The sequence below is a fragment of the Salvelinus alpinus genome, chromosome 1, assembly GCF_045679555.1.
Source record: "Salvelinus alpinus chromosome 1, SLU_Salpinus.1, whole genome shotgun sequence".
NCBI classification, from domain to species: domain Eukaryota; kingdom Metazoa; phylum Chordata; class Actinopteri; order Salmoniformes; family Salmonidae; genus Salvelinus; species Salvelinus alpinus.
In genome coordinates this window covers 43336667-43342973 of record NC_092086.1, presented here as the reverse complement: position 1 = coordinate 43342973, position 6307 = coordinate 43336667, and positions in this window count along the sequence as shown.

Genomic DNA, 6307 nt, shown 5'->3' with positions numbered 1-6307 from the left:
CTTGGTGCTGTGTGGGAAAAGAGGAGCTTGGAAGACTTCTACACAGCGAACTGGGTCAGACAAAGTCCAGCCCAGAGTGAACCTCCTGCTCAGTGTGTATGAAGAGACAGGGAAAGGTAGATCGACGCTAAGTCACTCTGGTGGAGCTGCCTGCTCTGTATGGAGCACCTCAAGAGGCTCAACTCACTGATGAGTTGAGAATATACTGAGTTCAAAGGTCAATGACTTTATGGTTGTGCTGAAGCACAAAACCAAACAGAGAGCCAAGAGAAAATATGTATTAGAGAGCAGTCAGGAGACAATCCAAAAATGCAGGGGGCGATATCATGAGTCAAGACATAGCTCAGAGGTGCCAGTTCTGCTTCAGGCTGTAGAGAAAACGATAGGGAACACAGATAGATGCTATAGGACTAGTACATACTTGCATGTACAGATGTAGGATCTTACATTTTAGCCAGTTTGCTACAGCAGGAAAATAATCCTTCAGCAACAGGAAATATGAAATATTTTTGTAAGAGTCCATACATTTTTCATAAGAGGAAATCAAGTCTGACATGCAAAGTGGAAATAACAAACTTGAGAAGTGAAGCCTTTTTAAACCTCAAATACACTACACGCTTTAAAATGAAGATCTGTATGTACATCTATCACTTTACTGTAACACATAGATGGAGAACGTGAGGATGACTATCAGATCTCTGGAGGAGAAGCTCAAAACAACAGGTAAATAGATGTTAAAATTTACGAAAATATATCATAGATTCAAATTAATTAAAGTATTTTAATGTCTATATGGAATGGCAAGCACAAAATACGGGGCTTCGAGCGCTGATACATTTTGATCAAACTGATACAATAGACCCCTTCATGTGTTTGCAAACATTGCCGCACGAGGGCGATGCGTGCAAGTTGGTGTCGAAAGACTGGGAAGTTCTTATAGAACGCCAGAAAAAACGCCTCTATTTACATGTTGCTTATGAGTGCATTTTACACTACTTTTGGATTATAATTGGATTTAAAGCCTTGTATGAATGTCCTGCTTAATATATTGTGTGTGTCATCATCGCAAATCAACTGCATTATACTTCAAAAACACCAACTTCAAACAGTAAAATGTATTTTTGGCTAGCTTTTGCTACGGCCTATTATGTAAATGGCGTTACTATTCTAGATAACAACTGCTGCATCCAAAATAGTTATTTTTCAAATATCACAACCAAATTTTAAGCGTATGAGACCCCAAAAAAAGGTATTTTGTTTAGAAGTAATAAACATGTAAATCTAGGCTATGTTGAATGGGCGCAGATAGCGATGGATTTCTTACTGCAGCCAAAAGTCGCGCGCCTCGGATCTATATGGAGGAAGGATATCAATAGATGGCAATGCATTGATTTATAATATTGATCAGCATCATTATCAACTTACAGTTTGTCAAAAATATATTGCTGTGTATATACTGTATAAGAGGCAAACATTTCATTAACCATATTGTATCATTATGATGTGGTTAAAATGGACTGTAAGACTTAATAATGGCTCATCTTATTATAATTCAGTTGACAATTTGCTACATAAAGAGACATAACATGACCAATATTTCTGCCACAGCTGTCTCTTAATCTTCAGCTAGTATGAACTGCAGGTGTAGTAAACATTGTATCTTGTTCTGTCACTGGGGAGATTGACTACACTCCACCAGTCTCAGGAGAGTGCTGCTGGGGAAGACATTATCAAGAGTGCAACTAAAAACACCATCCTGGGAAGAGACGTGTTCAAGGAAGATGTCTATGCTGGATCAGTCACCTTTGAGTGTCAGAAGGAGATGGCTGACATCAATGGGAGACATCGTAACAGTGATTGACACTCCAGGGCTGTTTTGCCCAACAGTGGATAATGTAGAGATCATGAAGGAAATTGGTAAATGCATCTCTATAGCTGCTCCTTGGCCCAACGTCTCTCTCCTGGTCCTAACTGTGGGACGCTTCACTCAAGAGGAGATAGAAACAGGGAAGATGATCCAGAAGATGTTTGAATACAACACGTCCATGTACACCATTGTACTGTTCACTAGAGGAGATGACCTCAAAAGGAAAGATCATTGGAGAGTTTGTTGAAACAGCGAGGAACGACATACACCACACAATTCAGAAGTGCAGGGACTCATACATTATATATATACATTATATATATCATGGGCATTAATTCCTATATACACACACACACACACACACACACACACACACACACACACCTTCAAATTAGTGGATTCGGCTACATCAGCCATACCTATTGCAGACAGGTGTATAAAAATCGAGCACACAGCCATGCAATCTTCATAGACCAACATTGGCAGTAGAATGGCCTTACTGAAGAGCTTAGTGACGTTCAACGTGGCACAGTCATAGGATTCCACCTTTCCAACAAGTCAGTTCGTCAAATTTCTACCCTGCTAGAGTTGCCCTGGTCAACTGTAAGTGCTGTTATTGTGAAGTGGAAACATCTAGGAGCAGCAGCGGCTCAGCCTCAAACTGGTAAGCCACACAAGCTTACAGAACTGGACCACCGAGTGCTGAAGCGCATAAAAATTGTCTGTCCCTGGTTGCAACACTCACTACCGAGTTCCAAACTGCTCCTGGATGCAACAGCAGCACAAGAACTGTTCACCGGGAGCTTCATGAAATGGGTTTCCATGGCCGAGCAGCCACACACAAGCCTAAGATCACCATGCACAATGCCAAGCGTCGGCTGGAGTGGTTTAAAGCTTGCCGCCATTGGACTCTGGAGAAGTGGAAACTCGTTCTCTGGAGTGATGAATCACGCTTCACCATCTGGCAGTCCGACGGACAAATCTGGTTTTGGCGGATGCCAGGAGAACGATACCTGCCCAAATGCATAGTGCCAACTGTAAAATTTGATGGAGGAGGAATAATGGTCTTGGGCTGTTTTTGATGGTTTGGGCTAGGCCCCTTAGTTCCAGTGAAGGGAAATCTTAACGCTGCAGCATACAATGGCATTCTAGACGATTCTGTTCTTCCAACTTTGTGGCAACAGGTTGGGGAAGGCTCTTTTCTGTTTCAGCATGACAATGCCCCCATGCACAAAGAAAGTTCCATACAAAAATGCTTTGTCGAGTTCGGTGTGGAAGAACTTGACTGGCCTGCACAGAGCTCTCACCTCAACCCCATCGAACACTTTTGGGATGAATTGGAATGCTGACTGTGAGCCAGGCCTAATCGCCCAACATCAGTGCCCGACCTCACTAATGCTCTTGTGGCTGAATGGAAGAAAGTCCCCACAACAATGTTCCAACATCTAGTGGAAAGCCTTCCCAGAAGAGTGGAGGATGTTATAGCAGGGGGGGACCAACTCCATATTAATGCCCATGTTTTTGGAATGAGATTTTCGACAAGCAGGTGTCTACATACTTTTGGTCATGTAGTGTACCATTTACTTAACAACAATGATAAACACCACGCTCAGGTCACAGAGCTCCTGGGTAAGATAAACATCATGGTGAAAGTGAATGGAAGGAGTTGCTACAACAATAAGATGTTCCATAAAGTACAGGCAGCCAGCCCTAAGGGTGGAGCAAGCGAGAATACTGAAGGAGAGGAAGGAAAAGATAAAAAGAGAGAAGGAGGTGAGACAAAAACAAGAGGCAGAAATTGCTAAGTTGAAAGAAACCGTTCAGAAGGAGGTAAAGTGAGAGAAATCAGAGAGAGGGAGAAAAGGGGGGCTGAATTCAAAAAGAGAGAACCGAAGATACTGAAGCTAAGAGATGCTGAGAAGGAGAAGAAAATAAAGTTGGAAGAGGAGCTCAAAGAAAAGATGTTTGATGAGAAAAACAAAAAAGAGGAGAAAGAGCAGTCTTGCCTGTAAAATAAATGCATGAAAAATAGATAAAAGACCTGAATATGGAGAGTGAGAGAGCAGCAAGAAAGAAAACAAAAAAATAATTCTGTGCTTCACTGGAGAAAGAGATTGCAAAAGCTAGAGAAGAGATGGGGGAGGTGTATAAGAAGGGAGGAAAGGGGCCTCCCGGGTGGCGCAGTGGTCTATGGCTGTGCCACCAGAGACTCTGGGTTCGAGCCTAGGCTCTGTCGCAGCCGACCGCGACCGGAAGGTCCATGGGGCGACGCACAATTGGCCTAGCGTCGTCCGGGTTAGGGAGGGTTTGGCCGGTAGGGATATCCTTGTCTCATCGCGCACTAGCGACTCCTGTGGCGGGCCGGGCGCAGTGAGCGCTGACCAGGTCGCTAGGTGTACTGTGTTTCCTCCGACACATTGGTGCGGCTGGCTTCCGGGTTGGATGCGCGCTGTGTTAAGAAGCAGTGCGGCTGGTTGGGTTGTGTTTCGGAGGACGCATGGCTCTCGACCTTCGTCTCTCCCGAGCCCGTACGGGAGTTGTAGCGATGAGACAAGACAGTAACTACTAACAATTGGGGAGAAAAAGGGGGTAAAAAAAGAAGGGAGGAAAGAATGGGACGAGGCAGGGCAGGGAATTAAGATGGGGTGAAGGAAGGGTTTATGAAGGGAGAGGAGGGTAAAATGGAGGGATATAGGAAGAGTATCAGAAAGGAGAGGAGGAAGGGAAACTAGAGGGATTTAAGAAGGATGATAAAGTAGGCTATGGGAAGGGGAACAGGAGGAATATGATGAAGGAAAAAAGATGCAATATCCAAACTAATGGGAAAGAGAGCAGTTGAGTTGGGTAGAGATGCAAAGGAGTAGATATTTTGCAAAATCTGCTGTGATTGGAGTCATTAATGGGGGTAAAGGGAAAAGTAAGAAGAGGGGAATAAGGCAGGGCATGAGGAATGGCAGAGATAGCAGTGGGCTATTGCATTTTGTACAGTCCAAGGCCCTTGTGGTTGAGAATAGACCATCTTGTAACACTGTATTTTAGTATTTGTACAAACAAACAAGAACATGCAAGCCAATCTTTTAAAAATAGCTAAATTAATCTAAATCAACTTTACAGTTGATTTCAACCTCGACAAAACTGAGCTGCTCTTTCTCCCAAAGAAGGCCTGCCCACTCCAAGACCTCTCCATCGCGTTGACAACTCCACGGTGTCCCTCTCCCAGAGTGCAAAGAACATTGGTGTGACCCTGGACAACACCCTGTCATTCTCTGCAAACATTGACTCGCTCCTGCAGGTTCATGCTCTACAACATCCGTAGAGTACGACCTATCCTCACACAGGAAGCAGCGCAGGTCCTAATCCAGGAATCTTGGAATCTCACATCTAGACTACTGCAATTCTCTGTTGGTTGGGCTCCCCGCTTTGCATTCAGACCAAAAAGTAAATGTTTTGTCTCGTCAGACCACAGCATCTTTTTCCTTATGCTGTCAGTCTTTCACGTACCTTTTTGCAAACACCAGGTGTGCTGTCATTTGCCTTTTTCTCAGGAGTGGCTTACGTCTGGCCACTTTCCCATAAAGTTCAGATTGGTGAAGTGCTGTAGAGACAGTTGTCCTTTTGACAGATTCTCCTATCTCAGCCAAGGAACTACTTATGTCAGAATGGTCATTGGGTTCTTGGTCACCTCCCTGGCCAAGGTCCTTCTTGCCCAGCAGATCAAGCAGAAATGGAGCTGGTCTAGTATGATCACCAGCAAGGAAGGTTGTTGAACAAAAACCCAGTATGAAACCCTAAAATGTTGTAGTCTATAGTCCTCTTCAGAAAACCCCCCTGATGGAGTTCAAGATACAAGAATCATTAGAATAGCTTGCCTTCTGGCTGATCCATATGTGGTGTCTAGTTGGGTGGAGAAGAGGTTGGGGACTTGAAATCGGTGAAAGTAACTTGAAGTGGACTCGTGATGATTGTGTGTCTTCCGCCCAGAGGAATGGGGATGTTCCGCACCACGCGCCTCGGGATAAGAACGGTGATTTGCTTTGCTCTCTGGAGCAGGGCACTGTTGAAAAGAGTAATAACTGGGGTGGCGTTAAGTGTTGAGGAGGATCAACTGAAATGGAAGATTCCTGGTGTCTGTGATGCCCGCCGCTTGGTGCATCGCAGCCCTGGTGGAGAGCGTGGTGAAACAGAGAAGACACCGTCTGTCCTGCTGAGTTTTAAAGCAGTGTCTTTACCCGACAAAGTCAAGTTAGGATGTGTCAGTTATCCCGTGAGAGCTTTTCTCCCAAACCCATTACGGTGTTTTAGGTGCCAAGCTCATGGTCATATTGCAGCAGTGTGTAGGATGGAGATTCCTAGATGTGAGAAGTGTGCAGGAGGGCATGAAACAAAGGAATGTGTAGTATTGGTGGACAGAGCTGTGTGTTACCTGTAAGGGTACACATG